The sequence below is a fragment of the Equus caballus genome, unplaced genomic scaffold (genome assembly GCF_041296265.1).
Source record: "Equus caballus isolate H_3958 breed thoroughbred unplaced genomic scaffold, TB-T2T haplotype2-0000713, whole genome shotgun sequence".
NCBI lineage: Eukaryota > Metazoa > Chordata > Mammalia > Perissodactyla > Equidae > Equus > Equus caballus.
In genome coordinates, this window is record NW_027221973.1 from 217,539 (window position 1) to 233,709 (window position 16,171).

General features: G+C 34.8%; 1 pseudogene; it reads left to right on the top strand.

Moving 5' to 3' along the window:
• The window catches only part of LOC111772236 (regulator of DNA class I crossover intermediates 1-like), a 70,450-nt pseudogene that overhangs the window by 42,035 nt on the left and 12,244 nt on the right, over positions 1 to 16,171 (top strand).

Here is a 16,171-nt window from a genome sequence, read left to right on the forward strand (position 1 = left end):
TATTGACTTAAAGTTATTCACAATATCTCCTTATTATGCGTATGAAATCTTTAACTTCTGTAGTGATGTCTTTTCTCCCATTACTAATATGGGTAAGTTGTTTCTTCTCCCCTTTTTCCCAGTGATTATTCTGATTAGAGACTTGCCAATTTTATTTATTTTCTCACAGAATCATCTTTCAGTGTCACGTATTTCTTATTTTTGTTTTTATTTCATTGAATTCTGCTCTTATCTTTATTTCCTTTTGTCTGTTTACTTTGGATTTAATTTACTCCTTTTTTCCTGATTTCTTAAGGTGAAAGCTGAGGTCATTGACTTGAGACTATTTTTCTTTTCTAATGCACGTGTTTAGTGCTGTAAATTTTCCATAACTGCTGCTTTGCTGCATCCTACAAATTTTGATATGTTTTGTTTTATTTTCATTCAGTTAAAAAACTTTCTAGTTTTCCTTTTGATTTCTTCTTCACTCCATGAGATATTTAGAAATTTGTTATTTGGTTCCTAAAGACTTTTCTGTTATCTTTCTAAATTAATTCCATTGTGGACAGGGAACATCCTTTGTGTGATTTGAATCCTTTCAAATTTATTGAGACTTGTATTATGGTTATGAATATAGTTTACATTTAGTGCAACAATTGATATATGATTGGATTTGTCTGTTCTCTTGCTATTTATTTTTTATTTCTCCCATATAATCTTTGTTCCCTTTCCCTCTTTTCTGCCTTTATTTGATTTTAGTCTTTTTTATGACTTACTTTATCCTTTTGTTGGCTTGTTATCTATAACTCTGTTTTGTTTTTCAGTGGTTTCTTTAGAATTTATTGTATATATTTTAATTTATGACAGACTATATTCTAGTTGTGTTATACTACTTCAAGTATTGTGTAAGAACCCTGTAATGGTGTGCTTCCGTTTCTCCCCTCTGGCCTTTGTGGTGTTGTATTCATACATTCACTTATATAAATGTTATAAATCCAAAAATATATTATTGTTCTTTTTGCTTTAAAGAGAGTTAAAAATTAAGAAAATATGTTTTTTATACTTAAGCACAAATTTATCATTTTTGGTGGTCTTTGTTATTTTGTGTAGATCTAGATTTCCGTGTGGTGATATTTTCCTTGAAAGACTTTTGTTAACATTTCTTATAGTGTGGGGCTGCTAGTAATTAATTCTTTCAGCTTCTGTGTATTTGTAAGTTTTTATTCTTTTCTTTTTGAAAGGTATCTTTTGCATTGTTTCCTACTAGAAGTTACTGTCATTCTTATCTTAATATCTATATATCTAATATATAATTTTTCTCTGTTTCTAAGATTTTTCTATCATAGATTCTCCATGGTGGATTTTCTATCATAGATTTCTATCCATTGATTAGGATGTTCCTTTTCTTTTTATTTCTTGTCTTTGAGCTGCATTGAGCATCTTGGATCTGTGAACTTAGTTTTTATCGAATGTGGAAAATTCAGCCATTGATTTTTTGGATGTTTTTTATGCCTCTCCTCTCTTCTTTGGGGACCTTAATAACATGTAAGTTAGTCCATTTGAAGTTGTGTCACAGTTTATTGATGCTCTGTTTATTTATTTTCATCTTTTTTTCTCTCATTGTTTCATTTTATATAGATTATATTGCTTTTTCTTCAGATTCTCTAGTTGTATCTTCTTTGGTGTCTAATCTCTGTGTAAATCTATTCAGTATATTTTTTATCTCTAGAAGTTTGTTTTGACTCTTCTTTATATCTTCCATGTTTCTATTCAACATCCTCAGTCTTTCATCTATCTTTTTGGACGTAGGGAATATAGTTCTGATAACTCTTTTAATGTCCTTGTCTACGAATTCTATCATTTGTGTCATTTCTTGGTCTATTTCTAATAATTGATTTTTCTCTTCATTATGGGTTGTAACTTTCTACTTTTTTGCATTCCTGATAATTTTTTTTTAGATTGTATACATTATGAATTTCATCTTTTTGGTCTGGAAATTTTTGTATTCCTATAAATTTTCCTAAGGTTTTTCTGGGATTTTAGTTGCTTGGAAATAGTATGATCTTATTAAGGCTTGCTTTAAACTTTGTTAAACAGGACCAGATACACCTTCACTCTGTGGCTAATTTTGCCCCCTGCTAAGGCAATATCCTTCTTGTATTCTTAGATTTCCTTTGAATTAAGAGGTTTTCCACTCTAACTGGTGGAAACACAAAATTTTCCCATTTCTGTTTGAGTTCCTGGAATTGTTCAATCTTCTCATCTTGGGTGTTGCTTTTCCCAGCCTTGGGTAATTACTTCATACGCATGTGCTGATCAGTACTTAGCTGAAGATTTGAGAACTTTCTGTAGATCTCTGGAGCCCTCTCTCTTTGAAGCACTCTCCTTCATGGTACTCTGCCCTGCATACTCTGTTCTCTGCAGTCTTCCTGACCTTCCAGTGCTCTTTCCTCAACAAAGGGAATCTGTGGGCTCCAACTGGATTTCCCCTCTCTGTTCTGTGGCTTGGATACTCTCTCCAAGCAATAAGCTAGGAGCAGTCATAGAATTCACCTTACTTGTTTTTTCTCTGTCAGGGATCGTTATCCTATTCTATCCAATGGCCCAAGTCTGAAAGCCATTGTCTCATACAGTTTGTCCAGTTTTATAATTCTGTCAGTCAATGAGGCTAAATCTTGTTTCTCTAACTTCATTTTGGCCAGATGGAAATCAGCATATTCGCATTCACCCAGCAGTCAGACTGATATTTTTTAAGGCAAAAAGCAAGAGAGTTTTACTTTTCTACTTAGCAATTTTCAATATTTCTTATTGCTCTTTTCCAAAATAAAGCTCTACATGATCTGGGCCCTTTTGTACCTTTTAAGCCTTAGGCCGTAAGTTTTCTTTCACTGATTCTATTCTAGCTTTACTCCTCTTCTTTTTGTTTCTCACATGTGCTGCAAATCTTGTATTTGTGTTTATTCCATCCCCCTGCAGTATGCATACTCCTCTCTTTATATGTCTAATCATTCTGTATCTTTAGCTTATTTATCACTTCTTTGCTAGGAACTTTCCTGACCAGCTATCTGAAAAGGACCTCCAACACAAGTTGTTCCATCGTTTGATCTTGTAGCACCTATAAAGCTGCTGTAATTATCTTTTTTATTTGTTTATTTCTTTTATCCATTGTACTTATTAATGGTTAGTTATCTTATTTATTTGTTATTATCTTCCTTCACTAGAATATAAGCTGTATTATCTCCCTACCACATGGCAGGCATACATTAAATATCTATTTAATGCACATAAAAGGCTTATTTAGATAATGAATTTATCCATATTGTAGTCCGTAAATGAATGAACTTTTATCTATAGGAAAAAGTGTTAAAGAAGTTGGATCGATTTATCTTAGTAAGGCTTTTATATTTTTAGCATCATTTCTCTCTGTCATCTTTACAAGTAGCAATCCTTCCCAACATTCAGTCCCCAACTCAAATGCCACCTACTTGATTTTTCTCAAGTAAAAGCATTTCTTTTATTTACTGTCGTAACACTGTAGAATAGCACTTATCACTTTCTAGTTTTTCTTTCCCCTTCTGGACTATTTCTTGTGAGCAATAACTGTGCATTATACATTTCTCTGTTCTCCAGATCTCTCAGTGAGTGATTCTTCTGAGTCAGAATGCTTAAAATGCTGTTTAAAAATGATTATTTACATTTGTAGTGTGCTTTCTAATTTATGAAGTGCTTTTACATTTATTTTCTCATTTAAAGTAATACAGTTTCTCTGGTGTGAATGGTGTATATTATTGTGTGCTATAGGTTATGCCTTTGATATCACAGAATAACATTATTCTGCTCAAAACACCACTAAGACCCGTATTGAGAAACAGTGTAGGATCACGGTCTATGAACATTCCTGGACAAAATCTCTCTCTCTCTTTAATGCCAAACTGAATTCTTTTCTCTCTCTGTCCCCAATACGTGGCATAGTGCCCGGAACACGGCAGGTGGACCTGCTCATTAGATGTTTAATGAATAACTTAAAAAATAAAATTGGAAATCAATCAGTTTTAGCAGTCTATGTTTCTTTTCTAAATTTCTTTGGTACCTCCAATCTCTGGAACAGCCCACCCCTAAGTAAATTTGTGGATAGTCAATGGCAACAAAATCCAGAGTATCTTGATTTTTTTTTGTTGTTAGATTGGCACCTGAGCTAACATCTGTTGCCAATCTTTATTTATTTCTGTTTTTCTTCTTACCCCCAAAACCCCCCAGTACATAGTTGTATATTCTGGTTTTAGGTCCTTCTGCTTCTGCGATATGGGACGCTATGTCAGCATGGCTTAATGAGCAGTGTGCTAGGTCCGCACCCAGGATCTGAACTGGCGAAACCCTGGGCTTCCGAAGTGGAACGTGTGAACTTAACCTCTCTGCCACAGGGCCAGCCCCAGAATATCTTGATTTTTAATTATTTCGTATAGTAGCTTTGATTCTTTTATACAAGTTGGACATAACTTAGAATTATGATTTATACATTAGAAGGGAACTTATAAGTTATCTAGGCTAACCTTTTCATCTAATTCATTTTATCTCTTGGTTTTATTACATATATATGCATTTGTATCTGTATTGCTCTCCCTTGGGAACTTCAGAGTTGTTTTTATATCCTTGTTAGGTTGAGAGATATCTTTTATAGTGTTCTGATAACTCTGATTTGATGTTTTAACACTGGGGATAATTTTTCCCTGCAGTGTGTTCAAAATATCTTTCTCTGATTAAACAGAGCAGCAGTTACATGCAGTGGTTGTCTAGGGTATTCACTAGACCTTATTACAGAAGACATGATATAGGTTGGTCATATTTTGTTAATATAACAGTGAATTGAACCACATCATACTTCATTTCAACACATTTTTTTGTGTTGAAATACAAAACTAAGTGTAGATTATTTTCATACTCACTGAGGCACATTAGACAAATTTCCACCCAAAAAAAATATTATTTATTCAAATAAAAAACTGAAAACATAGTCCAGGTAAATGTTAGTAGCTACTCAGTATGTTCTCTAAGAATTTAACTTTAAGTTTCTAAATGAAAATTTTCTATGCTTTTCTTGTTAAATATGTTTTTATTTATCTCAAAGTCCAGGAAATCGGAATTTCCTTACTGAAAGACCTGATATAGTTACAGGTGAAGATTGTGGAACCATGGATGAGAGAAGACAGTCAGACTTCATTATTGAAAAACAGTCAGTACAACATATTTTGGAAGAAAATAGGAAAGAGGCTTCAAATTTTCTTGAAGATGCGAACCAGCCAACACCCAGCCTTCTGTCAGAGAATTGTGACTCTTTTATTAGTGAAAATGTGATCAATTTATTAAACATAGATCAGTGGAGTATAAAGAAAACCTTTGACAAGTGTGGTTTTGACAGTATGGGAGATATTTGTGCAGTCACTAGTTCTGATAAAAACCATTCCACTGAGAGATGCATTAGAAGTACTTTTACAAATCCAGAGTTGACTTTTAGTAATTCTACTTTTAATAAGACAAGTTACCCAGAAAAGTGTCAGCCAAACAAGAACTATCAGAAAGAGTATAACGATCATGAAAGAAATAATCTTAGTACATCTTTTGAGAAGGATAGTTTCCCAGCCAGCTCTGAAAAAAAAGGTTGGTGTTATACGCGAGAAGGGTAATAATCTATTGGTCTTTTTGTTTTTAGTACATATTTATATATAATATAGATATGTGTGTGTGTGTGTGTGTGTATTTGGAGGAGTATAAAATTGAAAATAGAGTGACATTGTATTATGTGACATTGTGTGGACCAGTGATTTCGTTCCATATGGGTCATGCTAATAAGCTTCCAATTTAAAAAAAAGAACTAGTCTGTGCTAGAGTTTTAGTTCAATGCACACTTTTATTTATTTATTTATTTTTTTTAAGATTTTATTTTTTCCTTTTTCTCCCCAAAGCCCCCCAGTACACAGTTGTGTATTCTTCGTTGTGGGTTCCTCTAGTTGTGGCATGTGGGACGCTGCCTCAGCGTGGTCTGACGAGCAGTGCCATGTCCGCGCCCAGGATTCGAACCGACGAAACACTGGGCCGCCTGCAGCGGAGCGCGCGAACTTAACCACTCGGCCACGGGGCCAGCCCCTGCATACTTTTATTTTTAAAGGAAAATTTGAAAGTGATTACCAAGAGAAGGCACCACAGAAGACAATCCAGATATATCCAGTGAACCGTTTGTAAGTTTTCAGGTAAATCTGGGGAATGCAATTCAGCATCTAGTATAATGGGTATTGAAGGGTTGAATTGATGCAATGTGAGGTAGGGGTGTTGCTGTCTCAGAGTGGGCAGACTGGCCTCTACAAAGGCTTACCAGTTGTCAGAATCTTAGTAATATCATCCTAGTTGAGAGTATGGTGCTCGTATTTGCCAGCACAAAGCCGTCATCTTATCTGAATCTTAGTGTTAATTAGATTTGAGAAAACTGACTTATGTGTTCAAGAAACTTACACACTCACCAGAATGTCAATTTATTAATTTGCAGTAAGAAATAGAAGGGTTACTTATATAGGAATGTTTACTGGCATGATAAGCATGTTTTCTAATTTTTGGCAGCTCTCCATGGGAAGGTGGCTTGGTTAGTATAGAATCAGAACAAGGGAGTAATAGAATTCAGATGCTAATGGCATAAGCAAACATATCAAGAGTTTATGGGACTGCAGTTATACTTAATTAAAGAAAACTTGTAGTTTCGGAATAGTCCTAACTTTCTTGGTAATAATTGTGGTTTAGTCAAATCTTGGTAATTAACAATCATGAATTAGAATAGGTTTTTATTTTAGAAGTACTTTCTTATGGAAATATTTAAAATATCTATTTGTAAAAAGAATACCTATATGCCATTTTTATGGGATTGGCACAACGAATAAAACATTCACAACTTATTTAATAAAATAAAAAAATTAGGTTCTTTGCTGTCAAACTTCCAGGTATTCAGAAACTTATGAATAAAAATTAGCATGTTAGACCTTGAATTTTAAAATGTACTTTATGAAAGTGATTTTAGAACATGGTTCTCAAAGCTGGGTGCAGAACTGAATCACTCAAGGGGGTGATTTTAAAATACAAAATACCAAATTTGACCCACACCCTTAGGATGGAGCTTATTTATTTTTTAAAAAGCTTCCCTTATAATTCTGATCTGCAGCCAACTTTGGGAACCATAATTTAGAACAATTATTTTCAGAGAGAATAAATCAAACTTTAATACTGTCTTATTTGTGACCCTAGGGGTAACATCCCTTTGAAAGAATTGCCTTCTAAGCAGTCGTGGAACTTTGGACTTGGTGAGGTAAAGTACATTTTACATTATCTTTCCAATTAAGTCAGTTGATAATTCATGTCATATTTTAGTATTTGCAGTGTACTTTCATTTAAGGTAAGCTTTTATTGAAAAATTTCTTTTTAGGCTACTTTTCCTTACTCTGGAGAAATTATAGTTTAGGTCTAGAAATAAAATTATTGCCTTTTCAGAAACTATAATGTGTTTATTTGAGAAAAACCAGTCTAGATGCATTTATTTCTTTATTTCTTTAAATTTTTATTTTTTTCGGATGTACATCGTATTTCGAATTCTGTGTACATTACATCATGTTCCCCGCCCGCACACTAATTATAGTGCCATGTGAGCCTAATCACCCCTTTTGCCCTCCTGCCTCCCCCAGTGGTAACCACCAGTCCAATGTCCAATGCTATGTGTTTTTTTTTTCTTTTTGTCGTTTTTAATCTTCTACTTATGAGTGAGATCATATGGTATTTGACTTTCTCCCTCTGACTTATTTCACTCAGCATAATACCCTCAAGGTCCATCCATGTTGTCACAAATGGCCGGATTTCGTCATTTCTTATGGCTGAGTAGTAGTCCATCGTGTATAAATACCACATCTTCTTTATCCATTCGTCCCTTGATGGGCACCTAGGTGGCTTCCAAGTCTTGGCTATTGTGTATAATGCCGCAATGAACTTAGGGGTGCAAGGATCTTTATCCCTTTGTGTTTTCAAGTTCTTTGGATAAATACCCAGCAGTGGAATAGCTGGATCGTATGGTAGATCTATCCTTAATTTTCTGAGGATACTCCATCCTGCTTTCCATAGTGGCTGCACCAGCTTGCACTGCCACCAGCAGTGAACAAGGGTTCCCTTCTCTCCACACCCTTTCCAACATTCGTTGTTTCCTGTGTTGTTATTTATAGCCATTCTGACCGGAGTGAGGTGATACCTCATTGTAGTTTTGATTTGCATTTCCCTGATAGCTAATGATGTTGAGCATCTTTTCATATGCCTGTTGGCCATCTGGACCTCTTTGGAGAAATCTCTGTTCAGATCTTTTGCCCATTTTCTAATTGGATTGTTGGTTTTTTTGTTGTTGATCTATATAAGATCTTTGTATATTTTGGATATTAACCCCTTATTTGATATATGGTTTGCAAATAGCTTCTCCCAATTGTTAGGTTCTCTTTTCGTTTTGTTGATGGTTTCCTTTGCTGTGCAGAAGGTTTTTAGTTTGATATACTCCCATTTGTTCATTTTTTGTTTTATTTCCCTTGCCCAGTCAGACATGGGACTTGAAAATATGCTGCTCAGACCAATGTCATAGAGCATACTGCCTATGTTTTCTTCTAGAAGTCTCATGGTTTCGGGTCTTACATTCAAGTCTTTAATCCATTTTGAGTTGATTTTTGTGCATGGTGTAAGCGAATGGTGTACTTTCATTCTTTTGCATGTGGCTGTCCAGTTTTCCCAACACCATTTATTGAAGAGACTCTCCTTTCTCCATCGTATGCTCTTGGCTCCCTTGTCGAATATTAGCTGTCCATAAACGTGTGGGTTTACTTCTGGGCTCTCAATTTTGTTCCATTGATCTGTGTGTCTGTTTTTGTGCCAGTACCATGCTGTTTTGGTTACTATGGCTTTGTAGTACAATTTGAAATCAGGGAGTGTGATACCTCCAGCTTTGTTCTTTTTTCTCAGGAATCCTGTGGCTATTCGGGGTCTTTTGTTGTTCCATATAACTTGTAGGATTCTTTGTTCTATTTTTGTAAAAAATGTTGTTGGAACTTTGATAGGGATTGTGTTGAATCTATAGATTGCTTTAGGAAGTATGGACATTTTAACGATGTTAATTCTTCCAATCCAAGAGCACGGACTATCTTTCCATTTCTTTGTGTCTTCTTCGATTTCTTTCAACAATGTTTTATAGTTTTCAGTGTAGAGATCTTTCACCTCTTTGGTTAAGTTTATTCATAGGTATTTTATTCTTTTTGTTGCAATTGTAAATGGGATTGTATTCTGAATTTCTCTTTTTACTACTTCGTTGTTAGTGTATAGAAATGCAACTGAGTTTTGTACATTGATTTTGTATCCCGCAACTTGACTATATTCCTTTATTATTTCTGAAAGTTTTTTAGTGGACTCTTTAGGGTTTTCTAGATATAAAATCATGTCGTCTGCAAAGAATGACAGTTTCACTTCTTCTTTTCCAATGTGGATCCCTTGTATTTCTTTTTCTTGCCTGATTGCTCTGGCTAGGACTTCCAATACTATGTTAAATAAGAGTGGTGACAGCGGGCATCCTTGTCTGGTTCCTGTTCTTAGAGGGATAGCTTTCAGTTTTTCTCCATTGAAAATGATATTTGCTGTGGGTTTGTCATATATGGCCTTTATTATGTTGAGGTATTCTATACCCATTTTATTTAGAGTTTTTATCATAAATGGATGCTGTATCTTGTCAAATGCTTTCTCTGCATCTGTTGAGATGATCATGTGATTTTTATTCTTCATTTTGTTAATGTGGTGTATCACGTTGTTAGATTTGCAGATGTTAAACCATCCCTGCATCCCCGGAATGAATCCCACTTAATCATGATGTATGATCTTTTTAATGTATCGTTGTATTCGATTTGCTAGTATTTTGTTGAGGATTTTTGCGTCGATGGTCATCAGTGATATTGGCCTGTAATTTTCTTTTTTTGTGTTGTCCTTGTCTGGTTTTGGTATCAGGATAATGTTTGCTTCGTAGAAGGAGTTAGGAAGCCTCTCCTCCTCTTCAATTTTTTGGAAGAGTTTGAGAAGGATAGGTATTAACTCTTCTTTGAGTGTTTGGTAGAATTCACCAGGGAAGCCATCTGGTCCTGGACTTTTATTTTTTGGGAGGTTTTTTATTGCTGTTTCGATCTCCTTACTGGCGATCGGTCTATTCAAATTTTCTACATCTTCTTGGTCCAGTTTTGGAAGGTTGTATGTTTCTAAGAATTTATCCATTTCTTCTAGATTATCCAATTTGTTGGTGTATAGCTTTTCATAGTATTCTCTTATTATCTTTTGTATTTCTGAGGTGTCCGTTGTAATCTCTGCTCTTTCATTTCTGATTTTATTTATTTGAGCCTTCTCTCCTTTTTTCTTGGTGAGTCTAGCTAAGGGTTTGTCCATTTTGTTTATCTTTTCGAAGAACCAGCTCTTGGTTTCATTAATTTTTTCTATTGTTTTCTTAGTCTCTATTTCATTTATTTCTGCTCTGATTTTTATTATTTCCTTCCTTCTGATTTTGGGCTTTGTTTGTTGTTCTTTTTCCAGTACCTTTAGGTATGCTTTTAGATTGTCTATTTGGGATTTTTCTTCTTTGTTGAGGTAGGCCTGAATTGCTATAAACTTCCCTTGTAGAACTGCTTTTGCTGTATCCCACAGATTTTGGCATGTCATGTTTTCATTTTCATTTGTCTCCAGGAATTTTTTGATATCTTCTTTGATTTCTTCATTGACCCAATCATTGTTCAGTAGCGTTTTGTTCAATCTCCACATTTTTGTGGCTTTTCTGGTTTTCTTTCTGTAGTTGATTTCCAGTTTCATACCTTTGTGGTCAGAAAAGATGCACGGTATTATTTCGATCTTCTTAAATTTATTGAGACTTGTTTTGTGGCCTAATATGTGATCAATCCTGGAGAATGTTCCATGGGCATTTGAAAAGAATGTGTACTCTGTGGTTTTTGGATGGAATGTTCTGTATATATCTACTAAGTCCATCTGGTCTAATGTGTCCTTTAAGGCGAGTGTTTCCTTATTGATCTTCTGTTTGGATGATCTATCCATTGGTGTAAGTGGAGTGTTAAAGTCCCCTACTATTATTGTGTTACTGTCTATTTCTCCTCTTATGTCTGTTAATAATTGCTTTATATATTTAGGTGCTCCTATGTTGGGTGCGTAGATATTTACAAGTGTTATATTTTCTTGTTGGATTGTTCCCTTTATCTTTATGTAGTGCCCGTCTTTGTCTCTTATTACAGTTTTTGATTTAAAGTCTATTTTGTCTGATATAAGTATTGCTACCCCTGCTTTCTTTTCTTTGCCATTTGCATGGAATATCTTTTCCCATCCTTTCACTTTCAGTTTGTGAGTGTCTGTAGGTCTGAAGTGTGTCTCTTGTATGCAGCATATACATGGATCTTGTTTTTTTATCCAGTTGGCCACCCTATGGCATTTGATTGGAGCATTTAGTCCATTGACATTTAAAGTAGTTATTGATAAATATGTATTTATTGCCATTTTGTCACTTTTTCTTTTTTTGGGTGTTTTAGTAGTTCTTCTCAGTTCCTTTCTTTTTCTCTTGCTCTCTTCCCTTGTGGTTTGATGGTTATCTTTAGTAATATGTTTGATTTCTTTTGTCTTACTTATTGTCCTGCTTGTTATAGGTTTCTGGTTTGTGGTTACCATGAGGATCCTATTTAATATACTGTGCATGTACCAGTCTATATTGAGTAGATAGACTCTTTAGCTTGACCTCTTTCTAAAAGCTCTACTTTTTCACTCCCCTCCTCCCACATTATGTTTTTCACATTATATATAGTCTTGTGTTTAGTGTGTGTCTATCTATTACCCTCTTATCATTGAAATAGGTGATTTTAGTACATTTGTCTTTTAACCTTCATATTATCTTCACAGGTAGTTGATCTGCTGCCTTTACTGTCCTTTTACCTTACTAGTGATTTTATTGCCTGTCTTTTGTTGTTGTTGTTTTGGGTTTTTTTGATAATTTTTTTTATCTCTATTTGTGGTTATTGCTTTCCCGCTTAAATAAGTCCCTTCAGCATTTCTTGCAGAACTGGTTTCTTGGTGATAAACTCCTTTAATTTTTGCTTGTCTGGGAAGCTGTTTATCTCTCCTTCCATTCTGAATGACAACCTTGATGGATAGAGTATTCTTGGTTGTAGTTTTTTTCCGTTTAGCCTTTAAATATGTCATGCTATTCTCTTCTTGCCTGTAGGGTCTCGACTGAGAAGTCCACTGATAGTCTGATGGGCTTCCCTTTATATGGCACTTGCGGCCTTTCTCTTGCTGCTGTTAGGATTCTCTCTTTGTCTTTAATTTTAGGCATTTTGATTATAATATGTCTTGGTGTGGGCCTCTTTGGGCTTCTCTTGTTTGGAGCTCTGTGTGCTTCCTGAAGTTGGATGTCTGTTTCCTTCCTCAGGTTAGGAAAATTTTCCTCTATTATTTCTACAAATAAACTTTCTGTCCCTTTGTCTCTCTCTTCTCCTTCTGGGACCCCTATAATCCGAATGTAAGCACGCTTGATATTGTCCCAGAGTTCCCTTACTCTCTTCTCATTCTGTCTAATTCTTTTTTCTCTTTTCTGTTCTGCTTCGGTGATTTCCTCTAGTCTTTCATCTAGTTCGCTGATCCGTTCTTCTCCTTCCTCTACTCTGTTATTGAGTCCCTCGAGTGAATTTCTCATTTTGAGTATTGTATTCTTCATTTCTGATTGTTTTTTTTTTATATCTTCCAAGTCTTTGCTGATGTGCTCACTGTGTTCATCCATTCTTCTCCACATATCTGTGAGCATCCTCATGATATTTTGTTTGAATTCCTTGTTGAGTAGGTCACTAGTTTCTGTTTCACTTAGTTCTAATCTACAAGAGCCGGATCCTGTAAGCTCTTCACAGCAAAAGAGACTCAAGTCAGAAAGATTAAATAACTTGTTCACAGTTACACATTTGAGCCAGGATTCAAACTTTTGTCTTATCTGACTGTATATTTTCAACTATATTAATTGTTTTGTCTTTTTGTCTTCAGTATGTACATTGAGTACATATCATGAATTCATTTAATAGAATTTATTGTCGTTCTCCTATATGCTAGACACTGAAGATTCAGTGGTGAAGAAAGAGTTTTTGTTCTTATGAAGCTTAAGTTGTGTTATGCACTAGACTCTGCAAGGTACAGAGATGAAGGGACATGGGACCTGTTTTTAGGAAGCTATGGTCTAGACAGAAACAGAAAAAAATATAATACATTTAGATAAATTGCTCCAATTGGGGTTTGTACAAAGGGCAGTGGGAGACAAGTAAAAAATAATTCTAAGTTTCATGGCTAGTCAGGAGGAAGATGTAATAGAGGAGAAAACTTTTGATCTGGATATCAATTAATAAGTTTACCAAATGGACAAACTGCCTTCATACTATGAAGAAGCAACATAGATAGAAACTAACAAGTGAGAGAGTATAGCTTATTTTAGAAGCTGCAAAGTAACTTCATTCCAGTTGTTGTTATTGCTACTACTATAGTGTAAATTACAAGCGATGGTGGAATGGCAAAAGATAATTCTAGACAAAATAAAGGGCTAGATCATAAAAGACTTTACATGACATATACCAGTTTTATTTTCTGTCACCAAACAGAGCCACTGAAAAAATTTTAGTAGAGGAGTTTGATGACATCTGAGTATTAAAAAGTTGACTCTAGCAACAATGAGAGATTTGAGAAGTGGCATGACTCAAGGCAGGGCAAAAAATAATGAGGGCTTGAAGTTGAGCAGTGTAAGTAAGGATGGAAATGAGGGAAGAGCTATCACAAAGATTTAGAAGATCTTGATTTGATAGTTGTTGTTGATTAGTTAAGGGAGAAGGAAAACATTGAAGGAGACCTGGATTTATTATTTGGGTAAATGGGTAGTTGATGGGATAGTGCCATTCACCTAGATTGAAGTGTTAATGTTTTATTGAGGATTTTTGTATGTATGTTCATCAGGGATATTGTCCTGTGGTTTTCTTTTCTTGTGGTGTCCTTGACTAGTTTGGATATCGGGGTAATGCTGGCCTCATAAAAGGAGTTTGGAAGAGTTGTCTCCTCTTCTCTTTTTTGAAATAGTTTGAGAAGGATAGGTATTAATTCTTCTTTGAATGTTTGGCAGCATTCACCAGTGGAAGCCATTGGTCCTGGACTTTTGACATTGGGAAGTTTTGGATTACTGGTTTGATGTCTTTACTAGTAATAAGTCTATTCATATTTTCTATTGCTTCATGAATTAGTCTTGGTAGGTCATATGTTTCTAGAAATTTATCTTTTTCTTCTAGATTGTCCAGTTTGTTGTTGTATAATTAATCATAATGGTGTCTTATGATGCATTTTATTTCTGTGATATCAGTTGTAACGGCTTTTCTTTCATTTCTGATTTTATTTATTTGAGTCCTCTCTCTTTTTTCTTGTTAAGTCTAGCTAATGGTTTGTCAATTTTGTTTATCTTTTCAAAAAAACCAGCTCTTAGTTTCATTGATCTTTTCTAGTGTCTTTTAGTGTCTATTTCATTTATTTTCACTCTGATCTTTGTTATTTCCGTCTTTTACTAACTAGGTTCAGTTTGTTCATTTTCTTGTTCCTTGAGGTGTAAAGCTGTGTTGTTTATTTGAGATCTTTCTTGTTTCTTAATGTGGGCATTTATCACCAGGAACTTCCATCTTAGAACTGCTCTTGTTGCATCCCATAAGTTTTGGTATGTTGTATTTCCATTTTCATTTGTCTCAAGATATTTTTTTAATTTCTTTTTTGATTCTTCTTTGACCCATTAGTTGTTCAGGAGCATGTTATTTAATATCCACATATTTGTGAATTTTCCAGTTTTCTTCTTGTAATTGATTTTGAGTTTCACGTCATTGCAGTTAGAAAACGTGTTTAATGTGATTTCAGTCTTCTTAAATTTATTAAGATTTGTTTTGTGGCCTAAGATATGGTCTATCCTGGAGAATGTTCCTTGTGTGCTTGAGAAGAATGTGTATTCCGTTGCTTGTGGATGGAATGTTCTGTGTATGTATGTTTGGTCTATCTGGTCTAAAGTGCCATGTAAGGCCAATATGTTTTTATTGATTTTCTGACTGGATGATCTATCCTTTGATGAAAGTGGGGTATTAAAGTCCCCTACTGTTGTATTGTTGTATATTTTCTCTCTTTAGGTCTGTTAATATTTGTTTTATTTATTTTGGTGTTCCTGTGTTGAGTGCATAAATATTTACAAATGTCATATCCTTTTGTTGGATTCACCCCTTTATTATTATGCAGTCATGCATTGCTTAATGACGGGATACATTCTGAGAAATATGTCAGTAGGCAATTTCATCATTGTGAGAACCTCATAGAGCATACTAAAGGGGAACAAAATTTGCCATCCCAAAATGTGTCTCTTTAACGTGAGGATTGTTTTAGGCTGACTATTTCTGAGAAAAAAAGACTTAGAAAGTTTGTCTTGTAACCTACCCCTTAACTTCCTAAAAGAATTCAGATTAAAAAAAGCTGTCTCAGGAAGCAAGCTATCACCTTAGCATAACATGAACTAGGTGATAGACAGGAAGGCACCTAGAAAAGCCTGATTTTTGGACTCCCTTCTGTGTTCTTCTGTTTCTGTGGCCAAACACTTGTTTTCTAAGCATTTGCTCCTTTTCACTTACCTGTGAATTGCCTTCTTTCCCTTTCAAGTCCCTGACTCTCTTCATCTCCAACATCTTATTTTGTCTTTACCTGAAGATGATATTTAAGGTGAAGGCTTCGGCTAGTTACTTGGTTTTATTGTGTTTCTCACATGTGTACATGTTATTAAACTTTTGTTTTTCTCCTGTTAATTTGTCTCGTGTCAATTTAATTTTTAGATCAGCCAGAAAAACCTAGAAGAGTAGAGGAAAATTTCTTCCTCTCTTACAGTACTTACACAAACCTCAATGGTATAGCCTGCTACACACCTAGACTATATGTTAATTTTCTTAAAGGATCACTGTTGTATACACAGTCTGTTGTTGACTGAAACGTTTTTATGTGGTGCATGACTATATAATGACCTTCTTTGTCTCTTATTACTCTCTTTGTCTCCAAGTCTCTTTGT